We start from the raw sequence: 13345 nt of genomic DNA on the forward strand, positions 1-13345 counted from the left end.
ATCAAAACTTTCTATTTCTTAGATATAACAAATTTTTATAGACCTAAAGAATATGGACAGGAGTTTAAGAGATCTTCTCATGCGCCAGAAGAAGTTCCATTTCCCTTTATAGACACCAGACAGAATTTTTCCAGACCTCCTTCTGTGTAACCAAACACTTTCAAGTAGCAACCAAACATTCCAAAGTGCCTAAGCTGTCTGAGTGCCATGGAAGAAGACAGCTGGGACATGAAGCTGAGAGTGACCAGTGTTTACACCATATTCACATTCCCTTTAGTGCATACCAGACTCCACAGCTTAAAGACAGGTGTGTCCTGCTACCCTATTTTTTTCCCTCAAAGAGCACCTGGATCTTGTCTGGAAAACAGATCAAGAACTGCATTGCCAACAGCTATAGGTGGGATGACTGAGTTTTCTGCCTCTATAATTGAGAAAGCATGATTTGAAATATGCACTTATAGTTTTGAGGACAATAGGATTAAAACATGTAACAGTGGGGCTGCTCTAAAAATCCAAAAGTGTGTGGTTTTTTCATACTTGCAGGAATGACAAGAGAATCAACAAGAGGGATATAACTAAAAAATAGATTTGATATGAATGAACACAGCATAAACAGTGTTAAAATAGATGGGGAAACATTCAGAACATATTTAACGGAAAAAGATTAATTTCCATGACATTAAAAGAACGCTTACATGCCCAAAAAGATAAATAACCATAGAAAAATGAGCAGAGGATATCACAAGTGATATACACAAGAAACACAAAGGATTAGAAAACATTTATTTATCTATTTTTTAATTTATTTAATTGGAGGCTAATTACTTTACATTATTGTATTGGTTTAAAAAAGAATCTCAAACTCACTATTTGTTAGAGAAATGCAAGTTAAAGCAATAAAGAGCTACAATTCATTGCTTGTCTAATGGGCAAAAAGTCAAACGTTTAAAGATACTGTGTGTCAGCAATAAGACAGAGAATGACCCTCTCAACAATGGATGCAGCACCTGATGTGTTGACTTGGTGAGGCCTTTGTAGAAGCTATCAAAATGTACAAAGCCCATAACACTTCAATTCTGCAATCCGGTTTCTTAGACTCTAGAGCAATACTTGCTCATATGTAGAAACTAGCATGCTCATGGATGTCTTTGCAGCCTTTTTGTGGCAGCCAAAAGATAGGAGTAATCTAAATATCTATGAACAAGAGGATCCCAGTAGTAAATTCCCAATCTCTAACACAGTCCACCAGGCAGTTATTATAAAGAGAGAGCGCAAGTCAGAGCAGAAATCATCCTTGGTGGGGAAGTAAGTGATTTCGAAAGGGCACCAGGGCCTTCTGGGGTGTCAAAAATGGACTGTGCTTTGTCTTAGGTGCTGGTTACAGAAGTGTGCTTTTGTGGAAGTTCAGTGGTATACACAAATGATTTTGTATTTTTATGCATGTCAATAAAATGTTTTTTAAAAAATTAACAAACTAAAAAACAGATTTGAGAGACCCTGTGCTTTAGTGGGAAGAGTACTACACTAGAAAGAAGGAGTTCTGAGCTCCAGCTTCTTTGTGCGCAAACTAATTTAGGACTTTGGGCAAGTCACTTAGGCTAAATGGCAGAGCTTCCCAGGTGGCACAGTGGTAAAGAATCTACCTGCCAATGCAGGAGACATGGGTTCAATCCCTGAGTTGGGAAAATCCCCTGGAGAAGGGATCCACTTCAGTATTCTTGCCTTTGGAATCCCAAGGACAGAGGAGCCTAGTGAGCTATAGGCCATAGGGTTGCAAAGAGTCAGACAAAGCTGAGCACACACACAAGCATCTGTCAAGGTGGGGTTAATTATATTTTGCAGAAAGATAAAGAACTGGGCCCAACGATTTTCATCTCTTTTTCATTTCTAGGTTTTATGGCTTTTTGAGCCATAACAGTTCAGGATGATTTACCTCCATTAAGTTTCTTTTATCTATCTCCTCTTCTCTATTCCTACTCCCATAACACGGATTCAGGCCCATAGTTCACTTCCCTGGGATGATTCAAAAGTCTTCAAACTTGCCTCTCTGGTTCTGCCCCCTTTAAAATCTATAATAAAAACACTTTGGTTAGAGTATCTTTTGAAAGAACAGCTCAAATCACGTCATTGCCTTCTTCAGAAACCTTAGAAACCAGTGGGGCATGGTGCAAAGTGCACAGGACTCATTGGAAAATCTGGGTTTAAATAGCTTGCTGGCTGTCTCATCTTGGGCAAGCCATTGAGCCTCTGAATCTCCATTACCTCATCTGTAAATGAGAGTAGTTCTGGGACCTGCTTCTATTACTATATGTTCCATGTACAAAGAACAGACTTTTACTGAAGTGTTGAGTCCCAAGTCACGCTTAACATTGTCTGCTAGGGGCCCAGAGTAAAGGCAGAGAATCAAGTTTCTTAGCTACCTTTGGAGAACACGTCTCAACAGTCAGAGCTTCAGCACAGAACTCTACAACTGACTGACTGACAGGAGAACAAAAAATGAAAAGCACCTCCCTCCCTGTAGGCTATGCCACAGAGAGAGTGGCACCACAAAGCAAAGGACAACAGTCTTAATTGATGGGAAGTCCAGCCTGGAAGATCTATAGACCTCTCTTTACACACCTAATGTTGGTTTAAAAACTGTTTAACAGAGACCTGGTACAAAGTCAAAAGAAGCTAAAATCTTGTGGTTACCCTGCTGAGATAATTTAGGATGCATTAGTCAATGTTTCTCAGGCTGTTCATCCTAGATCAGGGTAATTATGGAGAGGAATGAAAAAAAAAAAAAAAAGGCCAGATTAGAAAACAGCTTGCCAGCAGAACCACTATATTTGTATGGAATGATATTTAAATCAGCATCTGACAACAGTACGTAGTTATGACTCGTTGCCTGCTCAGACTTCATGCCAAGTGCTGAAGCAAGTTCAGCACTTGGCATTCATTTCAGAGGGAAAGCCTTGTTTCTTGTTACACAAGCCTCTTAAAATCTCTATCTTGACAGATACAAAGGCCACTCATGCTGGGGATGCCCCTCACATTAGATGATTTGCATGATCTCCAGAAACTCATTTTGGGGAAAGAAGACATATTCTTAATTTGATCTCTCTTTTTTCCAGGGAACTCAACCAAGGATCTTCCGAAATTTAGCCCCCGTCCCTCCAAAGCTTCCTTGATTGGCCAGAGGAATGAAGTTAACCTTCATTAACCTTACCCTGCTCTGAAATAAAATTCCATGAAAGTGCCTTTACTCTTCATCCAATTATGCACTTGCAATCAATTTCTTCATGGCTTAGTGCCCAACATATAATAGCCACTTAGTAAATGTTTGCTCTTATTTACCGAGTATTCACTCTTTGATAGCACTCAGAATAATTACAAATAATTATTTGTGTAATTATTTGCTTAATGAGTGTCTTCCTTACTAGACAGTGAACATCACAAGGCCAGGGTTGGAATTTGTCTTATTTACAGCTGTATTCTTAATACCTACCATGATGGTTCACATTTAAGACTCAATAAATATTCATTGAACAAAAGAACACCATGTACTAAGCACTGTTTCGTCACCTTGTCATTTAATCCCCAAGCAACCTGTATACTTACTATTAAGATTTCTATTTTATAGGTGAAGAAACTGAGGCCCAAAGAGCTTCAATAATTTGTTTAATGTCAGAGCCAGGATTCTGAGCATGTACTCTTAACCACGATTGTATCCTGCCTCCCTCTTTTTATGTACTATTCTACATATGCAGATGACACCACCCTTATGGCAGAAGGTGAAGAAGAACTAAAGAGCCTCTTGATGAAAGTGAAAGAGGAGAGTGAAAAAGTTGGGTTAAAACTCAACATTCAGAAAACTAAGATCATGGCATCTGGTCCCATCACTTCATGGCAAATAGATGGGGAAATAGTGGAAACAGTGGCTGACTTTATTTTTCTGGGCTCCAAAATCACTGCAGATAGTGATTGCAGCCATGAAATTAAAAGATGCTTACTCCTTGGAAGGAAAGTTATGACCAACATAGACAGCATATTGAGAAACAGAGACATTACTTTGTCAACAAAGGTCCGTCTAGTCAAGGCTATGGTTTTTCCAGTGGTCATGTATGTATATCAGAGTTGGACTATAAAGAAAGCTGAGCGCCAAAGAATTGATGCTTTTGAACTGTGGTGTTGGAGAAGACTCTTGAGAGTCCCTTGGACTGCAAGGAGATCCAACCAGTTCATCCTAAAGGAGATCAGTCCTGGGTATTCATAGGAAGGACTGATGTTGAAGCTGAAACTCCAATACTTTGTCCACCTGATGTGAAGAGCTGACTCATTGGAAAAGACCCTGATGCTGGGAAAGATTGAGGGCAGGAGTAGAAGGGGAGGGCAGGAGGAGAAGGGGACAACAGAGGAAAGATGGTTGGATGGCATCACCAACTCAATGAACATAGGTTTGGGTAGACTCCGGGAGTTGGTGATGGACAGGGAGGCCTGGCGTGCTGCGGTTCATGGGGTCACAAAGAGTCGGACACGATTGAGTGACTGAACTGAACTACTATATACTAACTGTAGCCTGAAAAATTTTGTAAGTTTTCTAAGCCTCAGTTTTCTTATCTATAAACAAAGAAGAAAATGGTATCTATTTTACAGATCTGTTATGAAGTTTGCTTGAATTTATATATGTAAAACACTTGGTTATAAAAGTTGGAATACAATCAATATTTCATAAAAGCTGCTGCTCTTGTATTATTGTTATTGAATGAAATATGCAGAAGAAAGGGACTGGAGCTAGGGAATGCCACTTGCTGGAACCTGTCTCCCCTGCAAAATAGCACATTCCATTTGAGCAGTTGGACACATCTAACGGTTTTCTGTGTCACTTTCATCAACCCTCACTTACCACATCCCATAAAACCACTTGCACATGAAAGCTGCTTTTGCTTAAAATTCAAATGTAGGAGAAGCAAAATATTTTAAAGTTAATTCTATTACACAAGCAATTGCTCAATGGAAATACCACAGCCTGCATGGTTTAAATTAAATAGCTCCCATTATCAAGGAAATTGAGATAGGAAAACAAAATCAAGAGTGTCTCCCAATCTTTTTGAGGAAATTTCATCATCATGGACTTTTATTTCAATAGGTAGTAAAATGGATATCAGGAAATTGAGCAGAGAAAAAGAAAACTGCAAATTAGGCAGTCACTTCTTTCTGCACTGAAATACCTAGAGTGGTCAACATATACACAACTACTTTGTCACCTTCTGGTATACTGCTTCACTGTCACTTCAGTTCTTGACAGAAGATGTTAGACATACTTTATCATAGAATACACTATCCATGGTTTTGCTTTCTGTGGTTTCAGTTACCCAGGGTCAACTTTGGTCCAAAAATATTCAATGGAACATTCCAGAAATAAACAATCCATGTTTCAAGTGGCATGCTGTTCTGAGTAGCCGCCTAGGTTATTGAGTCAATTGTTGTGGTATCAGCAGTATTTGTGTTCAAGTAACCCTTATTTTCGGAGAAGGCAATGGCAAGCCACTCCAGTACTATTGCCTAGAAAATCCCATGGATGGAGGAGCCTGGTAGGCTGCAGTCCATGGGGTCGCTAAGGGTCAGACACCACTGAGCGACTTTACTTTCACTTTTCACTTTCACACATTGGAGAAGGAAACGGCAACCCACTCCAGTGTTCTTGCCTGGAGAATCCCAGGGAAGGGGGAGCCTGGTGGGCTTCCGTCTATGGGGTCACACAGAGTCGGACACGACTGAAGTGACTTAGCAGCAGCAGCAGCAACCCTTACTTTACTTAATAGTGGCTGCAAAGTACAAGAGTAGTTATCCTGGCAATTTGGATATTCTCCTACTGTGCCTAATTTATAAATTAAACTTTATCATAGGTATGCATGTATAGGGAAAAATATAGTATATGTAGGGATTGCTACTATCCCCAGTTTCAGGCATCCACTGGGGGATCTTGGAACCTATCTCCATGGAAAGGTGAGGACTACTGCACTACAAATGGCCACCATTCTGAATCATAGTGGCTTAAGTACACCTGGTTGCTCAGACGCAGTATGGGTAGCTGAACTGGTCCTTAAGTCTGGCAGCATAATGAAATAATTTGCAATGTCTTTAAAAAACATTGATGCCTGGCTCTTCCTCAATTTCCATTATGACTCAATTGATTTTTGACAATAACTTTAGAGCTATCCTGCCTGGATTTGGGCCATATCTGCTCTATTTCTTTACTATTTGCACAAATTACTTAATTTCTCTGTACTTGTTTCTTTATCAGTAAAATGGGGATAATCATAGAGTTGCCATGAAAGTAAAATAATTTAACACATTTGAAATACTTAGAACAGTGTCTGGAACACTGGTAGTAGTAGTAATAAAGTATTTTAAGTATTACACTCTGGTGTCATGAAAGAGAAAGGAAGGGATGTAGAATTTGCAATCACATGTGAAATGACAATGCTAAAACAGCAGCAAAGGTGTCTGTGTTTGAAATTCATGAAAATGAAATCTCCTCCCTGTAAGGTACTACTCTGAGGTGAAATAACATGATAGAAAGTTGAATTCCATCTGGAATTTGTCTTGACTTTATACATGGAGAAGTAAAAATCTAAAAATAACACATGGTGCTAGAACAACCCTGTATTTTTGTACCTTGCAATGGTCTGTCATTGCTAGTTTCCCCTGGTTAAAAAGAATTCTGAAAATATAAAAATCCGAAGTCATATTTATCTGCAAATAAACAGCAATGTTGGGACGGTGGAGGTTCTCATCACACTTGGCATCATTCCATGGGGAGGAGAGAACATCCATTCTACTTGTGAGAGAGGACAGACAGTACTATAGAAACTTCTCTGGGCTTTCTCTCCACCCTGCTTGCTCCTTGGCACAGGAGGAACATCCAATTATCTGATTAGTAAGATTAGAATAAAAATAAGTGCTCATTTCTGGCTCAACCTCTTCATTCTGGCTCTCGGGTCAAAATGTCCTCAAGTTGAACATGACCCTTTCTCTCTTCTAAAGTAGCAGCACTTAGTTAGGGCACAGGTACTGTTTTCCAGTTGGTAGGCCCAGAGGCCCATCTTGCTCTTAATTTTTAGCTTCCACTGAATTGTGACCTAGGGCATCACTCTCAATGACAATGATAAGGTAAATGGTCTGTTCTGCTGACTCAATCTTCCCTATTGGTGGGTATCAATGTAGAGATTTGGAGCAGGAGATGGTAGGAAGCTTCATTAGGCCTTAGGCCAAGTCGTGTACTTATAGTTTTACTTATAATAAAGTTGATAGTATATTTTGTTTCTCAAGTGGCCTTTTGTGTTTGCTCTCAGTCTGACTCAGAATTGAAAGGAGAAGAGCACTTACACTCGCAAACTTGACAAGCATCAGTAGTAGCAACTATACAAGTAGTATCTGATAGTTTTCAAAACACTTTTCCCATTTAACAGAAGTAGCAACTGGAAAAGGCTTCTGTGATTTGCCCTGGGTCCAAAGACTTGCAAGTGGCAAATCGAATACTAAACTCACAGTCTTCAGTATTCTTCTTATAACATGTCTAAGTATGTTTATTTCTCTCTGAGGCCAGTGAGGCCCATATAGGCCTCAAAGTCAAGAACAACACTTGCTTTGATGACTTTACTAAGCTAACAGGAAAGAAACAACCTTTCCAAATCCAAGAATCCTTTTACTGTGAAATTGGATTTTTACTGACCTAAAACCGATTTTTATCAGACAAGACTTTACCCTCAAAATCGAGAAATTGAAAGAGATCCTCTAGACAAAATTATGTGACAAAGCTTCAATAACAGATAAAACACGATTATGAAATTTTTTCCTATTTGGCCGTAGGGTAGGCTGGGATGGGGAAAACAAACTGTTCCCTGCCAAGTAAGCAGGTGTCATGAAGAGCTTCTTCTGTGATTTGCTGAGCTGCTGGACTTGTAGCTCACAAAAGCAATTTCCTCATAGGTGTTTCCCAGACTCAAACTATTTTTCTAGTTTTAGATCAAAGGGCCCTTCCCTGTGTGGCAGACAGAACAGATATGGGACCTATATACCACTACGTTGCTGCTGCTGCTGCTGCTGCTAAGTCACTTCAGTCATGTCCAACTCTGTGCGACCCCATAGACGGCAGCCCACCAGGTTCCCCTGTCTCTGGGATTCTCCAGGCAAGAGCACTGGAGTGGGTTGCCATTTCCTTCTCCAATGCATGAAAGTGAAAAGTGAAAGTGAAGTCGCTCAGTCATGTCTGACTCTTCACGACCCCATGGACTGCAGCCCACCAGTCTCCTCTGCCCATGGGATTTTCCAGGCAAGAGTACTGGAGTGGGGTGCCATTGCCTTCTCGTTAGCTTGCTACAAATCATGCAATATTGATACTACTAGCATGGCAGAAGGTAGCTCCTCTAGGTCACAGATAAACTTGCTTCAATACAAATGAATCAATCACATGCCATAGTCCTAGCCAACTTGAAATGATTATAAAGGTGTGGTAATAAGCAGTTTTGGTTCTGCTGCTGCTGCTGCTGCTGCTGCTAAGTCACTTCAGTCGTGTCCGACTCTGTGTGACCCCATAGACGGATGCCCACCAGGGTCCCCCGTCCCTGGGATTCTCCAGGCAAGAACACTGGAGTGGGTTGCCATTTCCTTCTCTGCTACTATTCATAATTAATCACATGACTTTAGAAAAGTCCCTTCTCTGGCTTTCAGTTTCTTCATTTGTGAAACTGATGGAGTTAGACAAGATTGCCTTCAACTCTGAAATACTACGACTCAACACCTATATCATTAGCGTCCATATTACCAACACACGAGGCTGACTCATACTTCATGTCTGTGAGAGAACTTATGAGGCACAAAGAAATCACAAAATCATTCCAAAGCTATTCAGATTGTTGGAGTAAGTTAAGAGAGGTGTGTTTGCATTTTTCTACCTTGTGTCTTCTGTGCCTCGCTCAATCTCCCCTCCTCCTGACAGTCCTTGAAGATGAAAACTTTCACACTGAGTTTCTATCAGAACTGAGAAAGAAGACAGCTTACTTTTTTGATCCTCTAGTTATCAAGATACGGCTTTATTTTTTGAAACTGTAACCAGATAAAAACATCCAAAGGACTAAAGAAATTGAGTAGGGCTATTAGTCTACTCTTTTTCTTATTTTAATTCCATCTCAAGGAACAATAGGCTCTTCTTGCCTTTGGCAATATAATAATTCAGGTGACATGCTAGAAATACCACACACCAAGATATAAAATGGTGGCATTTTCTCTCTTTAAAAACAATCAATGCTTTCATTTGTGGACTTCAAAGTACATATGAAATAAAAGTCTTAGACTTGTGAGGTTGAGGTAAATCAAAGGGCTGAAAGTGTCATTAAAAAGTTTCCTGGTTCATTGCCCCTCTTCTAGGTAAGAAAGGAACAAAAGTACTCTCAGGCAGATGAGTGTTGATCCCATTTTTATATTTCTTTTCCAAGCAGGCTTAAATAACTTCCTCTGATAACTCATTCCAACATAGTTCTTCTTTATGTCTGACTGAACCTCTACTCCTTGTTAATTTAGTCTTGGCAGTGCTGGAACTGTTCACTGTCTTTTATATTTTCAAGTCTCATTCTGACTTCTAGGAATTCTAAAGAGAACTGAGTTAGGAGTCTATGATCAAGTTTAGAAACTGTCTGGAGGTCCTTAGAATATCCTAATATTCCTGGTGATGCCACTCCATCTCAGTCAAAGTTATGTCTCCTCTCTGGTTATTAGCATTTCATCTGGAAAGTGAAATGAATATGAAAATATATTAAGAGAAAGAATCACAATATCGATGCAAATTATCATTGAACTGAAGGGTCTTCCTGGAAAACTTGTACTCTTAGGGTTCAATCATTATTGCAAATGGAAAATGGTTGAAGGCCCTTCTTTTCATACTGAGCTATTTATTATTCACATGAACTTTGGCAAAATTGCTTATTTTTTGCCAGTGTTAGGCATCACATAATTAAACGCAAACCTATCTTTCAATACAGAACTATGAGGGAAGGCAATAGAGGCAGGACTATGTCCACATCTGGATGATCATTCTGGTATCATAATTATCCCCAAGTTAGTTGCCCACTCTTTCAATGAGCTGGCATCTTATTAGAATGCCAGTGTACTGTGATGTTGGTGCTTAAAACAGTGCATTTAATTTTAGTCATCATCTGGTTGGCCTTGCTGACTCATAGATTCTTCCACTTCAGTGGAAGTATTTGCGAAAAGGGTTGGTATTTCTGCTTCTACAAATTCAGGTGGATCTCAAACCAGGAGACAGCTGGTATCTCCTGGACAGGAACTTGGCACTACGATTTGACAAGGGTTTAAAATGTTTCTAACACTTTGGTCATAGAGAACCATATGAATAAGTGGACTCACCACAATTTTAGAAAATCTGTGCAGCTGCAGCATCACAAGGAAACATTTCTATGGGGAAAAGGTGAAATTTGAGAGCAAACACACGGAAGAATTCTGAACTCACCTTATGAGTGCAAAGCAGCCAGATCCACACAGAAAGAGTTTATGGCCAAATACACACTAATAAATAATTCAGGTTATGGATCTACTTCACAGAGGAGTTGGGACAGGACACCCAATTCCAGCTGAAAGTTTCCCTTGGGCACACATGAAATTTCATCCAGTTAAGAGGAAAAGATTCCATTAGGGTCGGGTATCTGTTTCACAAGCACAAAGATTGAATGTGTGGTTGCTCTAGGGATGTAATCTCATGAATGTCTGGAGTCTGACCTTTAGGGACGAGTGAGGCAGTCAGTTAATCAACATTAGATACTGAGTGCCTAGCTTGTGCACAGGTCTACCCTGCGAGTGACAAGAGAATAACAGAGAATATTAAGGCAAAGGGAAAGTAATTATTCTGCCAGATATGTGATCAGTCAACAAACATTTCTTTAACATCTATTGTATGCAAGACTATATCTGCCAAAAAACATATGGCACAGGGGCCCTTCCAATCAGGGGATGATGACTGAGTTGAAAAGTTAAGATACATTAGTATGAACAGATAGCCAATAGTTCAAGGTGGTCTATAATCAGTGGCAAGTGATTCATATGAATATAATGACCAAGGAGTTTCAGAGTTATGAGTGAATAATCCTAACTAGGATGCTCCAGGAGGCTTCCTGGAGAAGGTATGACTTGTAATAGGTGCTGTCCCTTACTCTCAAACAAACACAGCTTTCCCTAGTGTGTCACCAATGCTTACTATGCATTTTAGTAACAGACCCAGACTCCTAATATCTACAGACACAGTACTTCTGGAAAAGTAGTCAGAGAAAAGTTTTGGAGTTGCAGGTCTAGTCAACCACTTGCTAAATGCTCATTCTTAGGAAAGTTTATTCATCCTTTATTTCTTTACCTATAAATGTGGATAATAGTGCGTGCATACTTAGTTGCTCAGTCGTGTCTGACTCTGCAACCCCATGGACTGTAGCCCGCCAGGCTCCTCTGTTTATAGAATTCTCCAAGCAAAAATACTGGAGTGGTATCTTCTTCACCCTGGGATCAAACCTGGGTCTCCTGCATTGCAGGCAGATTCTTTACCATCTGAGCCACGAGGGAAGCCTGTGGATAATAGTATACTCACTTAAAGCAGAGGCAGGAAGAAAAGGAGAAAGAATGCTTGAAAGAGTCAGAAAAGGAAGAGGAATCTGCAAAGTGTATTGCCAAGGAAAGCAGAAGTAGAAAGAATTCAAGCAAGGCAAGGTTGTTAACAGCATGAAATGAAGCAAACAGGTCAAGGTAGCTGAGACCTGTCAAAGGGCCACTGACTGTGACAATTTGGAGGTTGCTGGCGACTTTTAAGAGATCAATTCTAGTATAAAAAGGGAGAGGCAGTTTGTAGTAAAGGGCGAGGTATGAGGGGTGGGAAAGGAAGAATAGAATGTACAGTGAGGAACCAGAGCTGCAGGCACGGAACTCTCCATCATGTGTAGTGATAGAGAAGGAGAGAGAGAGTTTTGATTCAAAGAGGTCACAGGGTTGAACGATGTAATGGCTGCATGAGTATCTCAGCTTAGAGCTAAAATGGCTGGTAGCCCCTGGCTTTCCTTCTTTATAGGATGCAGCCAATGGTGATAAAAGAAGCAGGAAGTTCCTACTCACAAAATATATTCCCTCTTCCTTTTGTCTAGAACTGCGTAGGAAGAAAATACCCTTATAAAACAATCTGCTCATTTATAATACCATAAGATTGCCAGCTGAACAATTATGAGACTCCTTGTATAGTAAAATCTCATTAATTTGGACTACACTAATTTAGAATTTGTGGTAATTTAACCTGGGCTGGAGTTACCACTGTATTATTATACTTACAAAGAAAGGGTTCACTAAGGAAATAGTGTGAAAAAGATTACAAGGGACATAATTTAGCCTGCCAGGGGCCTAGTTCACCTATTTTTAAGAACATACTGTTTTTTAAGAGCTTACGCATATTCATTATTTGAATGCAAATTGATTCTGCTAATTACAGATTAACATAATCTACTGCTAAAATCCTATATCTGCAACAGTTACTTTGCTCTCACTGAGTATGCTCATTAGGAATAAAACTTCTTTAAAAGTCGGTTCACAATTCAGACTAATACATACCCCTTTTCTCCACCCTCATGAGCTAACCAGTGTTCTGGAGGTATTATTCTAAACCAGCACATCACTCACCACGAACACAGTGGAGAAGCTAGGTGATCAAAAAAGGCGTCAGTTCAGTTCAGTTCAGTCGCTCAGTCGTGTCCGATTCTTTGCGACCCCATGAATCACAGCACGCCAGGCCTCCCTGTCCATCACCAACTCCCGGAGTTCACTCAAACTCATGTCCATCGAGCTGGTGATGCCATCCAGCCATCTCATTCTCTGTCGTCCCCTTCTCCTCCCGCCCCCAATCCCTCCCAGCATCAGAGTCTTTTCCAGTGAGTCAACTCGTCGCATGAGGTGGCCAGAGTATTGGAGTTTTAGCTTTAGCATCAGTCCTTCCAATGAACACCCAGGATTGATCTCCTTTAGAATGGACTGGTTGGATCTCCTTGCAGTCCAAGGGACTCTCAAGAGTCTTCACCAGCCAAAATAGATGTTTTAAAGTTGATGCCCTAAATCTTGTATCTCTCTCCATAGCAGGTTCTCTCACAGCTGATTTAACTGTTACTTAACATATCCATTTAACACACCAACCTGGAGATCTTGTTTTTTTTTTTTAAAGTTTGTAACTGATTAGAAGGAGAAAAGGGACTGTTACAGAAGGGACAGTTAGAGAAACTAGAGTGCGGGCTGCAGAAAGGAGACAGGACATGGATTAATGGGGCTG

The 13345-nt window shown here is 40.2% G+C and overlaps 1 protein-coding gene and 1 long non-coding RNA gene across 12 annotated transcripts in view; one reads left to right on the plus strand and one right to left on the minus strand.

Moving 5' to 3' along the window:
• The window catches only part of LOC148773441 (uncharacterized), a 115736-nt gene extending 112494 nt beyond the window's left edge, over nucleotides 1-3242 (plus strand). The window contains exon 3 of the long non-coding RNA XR_016036966.1: nucleotides 3114-3242. This is a non-coding gene — a long non-coding RNA (uncharacterized LOC148773441). The remainder of the gene's footprint in view (nucleotides 1-3113) is intronic.
• The window catches only part of ENOX2 (ecto-NOX disulfide-thiol exchanger 2), a 299140-nt gene that overhangs the window by 162205 nt on the left and 123590 nt on the right, over nucleotides 1-13345 (minus strand). The gene's annotated exons all lie outside the window — the stretch shown is intronic.

The sequence above is a fragment of the Moschus berezovskii genome, chromosome X, assembly GCF_049115385.1.
Source record: "Moschus berezovskii isolate FMDL1 chromosome X, NW_MosBer_1.0, whole genome shotgun sequence".
Taxonomy (NCBI): domain Eukaryota; kingdom Metazoa; phylum Chordata; class Mammalia; order Artiodactyla; family Moschidae; genus Moschus; species Moschus berezovskii.